The 4,694-nt window shown below is 34.4% G+C and overlaps 1 long non-coding RNA gene across 1 annotated transcript in view; it reads left to right on the forward strand.

The window, feature by feature from the left end:
- LOC111087585 overlaps positions 1-4,694 on the forward strand; it is a 19,520-nt gene that overhangs the window by 3,278 nt on the left and 11,548 nt on the right. The window contains exon 2 of the long non-coding RNA XR_002612268.1: positions 747-754. This is a non-coding gene — a long non-coding RNA (uncharacterized LOC111087585). The remainder of the gene's footprint in view (positions 1-746; positions 755-4,694) is intronic.

The following is a 4,694-nucleotide window of genomic DNA, read 5'->3' on the forward strand; positions in this document are numbered from 1 at the left end:
TTCATGTGGAAATACAACTTTACATGAGAGAGTGTAATCTTCCTAATAGCTTTCCCTCGAGTAAATGTAACTTCTATCCCTGATGTATTGGTTAATTGATGCTTAAAATTGGTTTAAAATTAATTTCTGCATTCAATATTTATATTAAAAAATTCCATTTTGTTTAAAAAAATCTTGACTTGTTTGAAAATTTTTGATTTCTCAAAAGGATAAAAAAAACAGAAAAACCTGCATATTCATTCAATTGTTGACATGTTAAAGGCAGAAAAAATGATTAAATTTAGAAAAGTTTGTAACTGGTAAAGTATTAACATTTGGCAAGAAACAATGTTGTTAAATCAGTAATTTGGGATGTCTTATAGTTTAATATGCAAGCTGTTTTGTTCAAGCACACTACTGCTGGATGGTTAAGACAAGATATTCTATTTTGCATATCATGAAACTTGAATGGTGTATAAAGCATAGTGCTGTATTGTGATTGGCTATCCTCACAGAAATTTACTAATTTGTGTTTATGTACTCTATTCAAGAACTTTGAATGATTAATTCACCTATAAGAAGAAAAAATTATATAAACCTATTATTGAAGAAAGAGCACACGAAGCAAAATATATTTCTGACTCTAAATTATATTTGCATAAGCATTAAAAGAAAGTATCTGTGAGCTTTTTTCTTCATTGGTGATTAATCTTTTGGGATTTTTTTTTTAATTTTATGAATTTAAACATTTTCTATACCTCAATAAGTTGAAATTGTTTATTTTAACATTGGTGTGATCATAATCTGTAGAACCAAAAGCGATTTGGGTTATGTAATGTTTTAATGATGGTGATACCTAATGGTTGAAAGAAAAATTAAAGACTGTTTATTGCTGACGTTTGGATGATTTTTGTGCCCTTTGATGTACTATAGAGAGGTTTCTTCTGTGTGTATACAGTACACCAAAGTTGTTATTGAAGATGTTTGATGTGCACTACAGATGTGATTGACTGATATCAGCCTATGTGCACTTAATCAGTGCAAAGTAATATTTATGATGCAGTTGAGTGAATGCAGTCATTTGTAAGAGAAATTTGTATACAGATAAGTAGTATCAAGTAATTTTTCATTGTGTGGTAAATAAAAGCCAGTTATGTTTATTGTTTTGGGGTTTAGTAAGAAGGTTCACTGTGCACATACAGTTGAATAAGAGTCATTAGTATGAAAAATTAAGAATAAGTTATGTCTGAATGAAAGTTAGATGCATGCTATGGTGAGACAAAGTAATGTTCTTTCTTTGGTTGAGTAAGAGCCAGTTATAACTAGTATATAAAATATACCTTTATTCAGCTATATTCAAATAATTTTTCTAAAATTTTGTTTAGGTGTTCTGTATGTTGTTAGCATTATCATTGTCATTGTAAATCAGATGTATAAAGGTCGTAAACTTGCATTAATCCTTTACATTAGACAGAGGTCACATTCATTCCAAGGGCTAATACAGATAATTGTTCAAGTTAGTTTGAGTTGGTAGTTTCTCTTCCTTGAATATATTTTTCAGTATGATTACTGACATAGATGATTAAGTCTGATATAAAATTGGGATATCTACATAACTCTGTGTCCCTTTTTTTTTCTTATGTTAATCCTGTACTTGTCTAGTAGGGATATGGTTTGGAAGACTTCTTGCTATCCCAGACATTTCCAGAACCTTCATTTTTGAAGTTACTCAATTTGCATCTGTTGCACATCAGTTTATCTGAATACCACAGACAAGTTATAATGTTACATTTTGGTGATTTGGCCAAAGGGTATGTTTATGTTTGTGGTGCTGTAAAGTGTATTAAATGTGATTGATATGGAAGGGCACTTTTTTAAGACCATGTATAACTTATAGTGGAGAGGAGGAGGAAACTGTAGTTGAGGATGCAAAGTATGCAACAAGAATTTTCAGCACCAGTTGTGAGAGCTGTGTCTGAATTCTTAATCTGTTTTTTGGATCATGAAGTTGAATAGTAGCTATGGAGAAATCTATGCTGCTTTATATAACCTCTATTGTTTACTTCCCATGTGTAGAAGCACATTGTGACAAAGATGGATCATGGTGCCATCATTCAAACTGAACATCCTGAGACTTAATGGGATGGTCTTCATGGGACTCTACGGTGCTCATTAACTAGCCTAAGCATTGCAAGGCTCTAGTTAAAAGTCATCTGTGATCAAGAGGTGAGTTGTGAATGAAGTTCACTGCAAAGTGCTGTGGTGCTTGCGGGAGGAACTTGGTGACTGATAAATAGATGTTGATGAGTTGTGTCACACAGATGCAGTCATGTAGATAACTATCTTTATAGCTGAATTCAAATTCAAAAAGGAGAAGAGCCAGATGGCCCCTGTGTATCAAATTTGAAATTTCAGTAAAAATAATGATTACCTACTTCAAACTATTGTTTAATCTAAGATATCTTAAATTGATTTTTTTTTAACATTTGCAGTTTGCAAAGAAAATAGTCAAAAGTACATTTTTGCACAGCCCAGATTTTTTAAAGTTTTCTGCTCTTACAAAAACATAAGCTTAAATTTACAAAGAAATAATATTCCCTTGAAAATTAAATTCTTAAGGTTTAGTGTCTTACATGATTTTCCTACTTTTTCTTTGAATGTATTAGTACATCCTCTTTTTCCAACCCTGTTATGACCTTACAGCATGTAATGTGAACAACTACTAATGAAACTCTAATTTGAAAACAACTACAAATTGTTTTAATACTACTGGATAGAGCAGAGTCAATAAGGCCACTCCAAGTTGATTCATTGTTTCCCATTACATCAGTTTCAAGAGCACTTATATGGCAGTTTATTATTTATTATTATTAAAAGCCACTTGAGAACAATATCCAATACCCAAACAGTAATTGCACTATGCAAAACATGCACATTAAAAACACTAAACAGTACGAAATGCACAGTCACTTCCTTACTGGTGGCATATGGGAGCATGCTTCACACTGTGATAGCCCAGCATGGCCAGGTGGTTAGGGCACTCGACTCGCAATCTGAGGGTGGTGGTGTCGAATCCTGTCATACCAAACATGCTCGCCCTTTCAGCAATAGGGGCATTATAAAGTGATGGTCAATCCCACCATTTGTTGGTAAAAGAGTAGCCCAAGAGTTGGTGGTGGGTGGTGATGACTAGCTGCCTTCCCTCTAGTCTTACTCTGCTAAATTAGGGATGGCTAGCACAGATAGTCCTCGTGTAGCTTTGCGCAAAATTCAAAACAAACAAACTCAATGTCAGATGTGAAGGATAGGTTAGTATCTTTATTGCCATTATAATAACTGATTTCTTCCTGTTGGTAGGGGTTCGATTCAACTTGATAATGTTGACAGTCACCAGCATTGAGAGTTGTAGTCTCTACATGATTGTTTCAGTCTTGGTTGGCGATTATGTTTTCAAAACTTTCCGATTGAGGGCAAGGGCTCCATTTGTTATGAGGAGGTTGATGGCCATCAGCATCCAATGATTTAGTGTCTACATCGTTTCAACTGTCTTGGCTGGCGAGGATTTTGGCGCTAGAGGATGAAGCCCATAAATCCGTTAGCTTCAAAGTTTTAGCTACTACTTTCTCTATTTTTTTTTTCTTCCTATTTCTTTGACTAGATTTTCCATGCCACTCTTGTGTTTGTGCATGTGTATAAGTAATATCAATACTTTATGAATAATATGTTGTCACATATAAGAACATTTGTGTTGTGTGTTTATGTACTTGTTTCTCTGTGTGTGTGTGAGAGAGAGATAGATGTTAGACTGAGCTACCTAATAGTTTCATATCAAATGATCACATATCTTTTTTTGTACTTAACTCAAAATTTCCACATTTTGTGCCTGGGTGACTTGTATTTTATGCCCTTTAATTAATGATGCTTGTCAAATTGTCAACAAATTACTTATAGCTGATAAGTGGGCCAATATAGGCACACAAATAATTATGGAATTTTTATGGGATAATAATTTGCAAATTATGTTTAAGAAACACAAACAGTTGATACAATATATACTAAAAGCTTAAAATAGTGTTATTTGTTGGCGTTGATTGAACCCCCTTCTTGAACAAAAGCCAAAGCCTTTGAGAATGAAGAATCGTAAGATATTTTCAATGTAGCCTAGCAACGTAGGTCTAGTCATATTTTAGGCCTACTGCTTGATCATATGACAACAAACTGCATGTCAGGTGCAAACTGTAAGGGAGGATCTTGGCTGAGACCATCATGAAAATGTAGAGATTTTGATTGTCCAGGGCCTATCATTCGATTAACGTGACTAGGTCTAGCCTCGCTTAGACCTAGCATATTTGCATTGCAACATGTATGCGAATGTGCTAGGTCAGAGCAGAGCTACATCTCGTCACACTATTCAGAGGCAACACAATCAAATCTCTGCACTCTACTTTCGCACGATAGGCCTACCCATGTCACACACAAACTCAACAAGCATCTTCAGAGCATCAATATCAATTCCAACGTGTCGGCTCCTGCCATCACAGTTTTTAAGGCTAAAGTCAATTTGCTGAACCATTGTTGACACTTACGAACGTTCAAAATATTTCCATAAACTTCTTTGATATTTTTTGTGGCTACAGAGGCGTTGTTTCCCTTTTTGTTATTAAACAGCATTTCATCCCGAATTTGCGCCTCGTCGTGTTTCGTCACTATAAGGG

The sequence above is a fragment of the Limulus polyphemus genome, unplaced genomic scaffold (genome assembly GCF_000517525.1).
Source record: "Limulus polyphemus unplaced genomic scaffold, Limulus_polyphemus-2.1.2 Scaffold73, whole genome shotgun sequence".
Classification (NCBI taxonomy): Eukaryota; Metazoa; Arthropoda; class Merostomata; order Xiphosura; family Limulidae; genus Limulus; species Limulus polyphemus.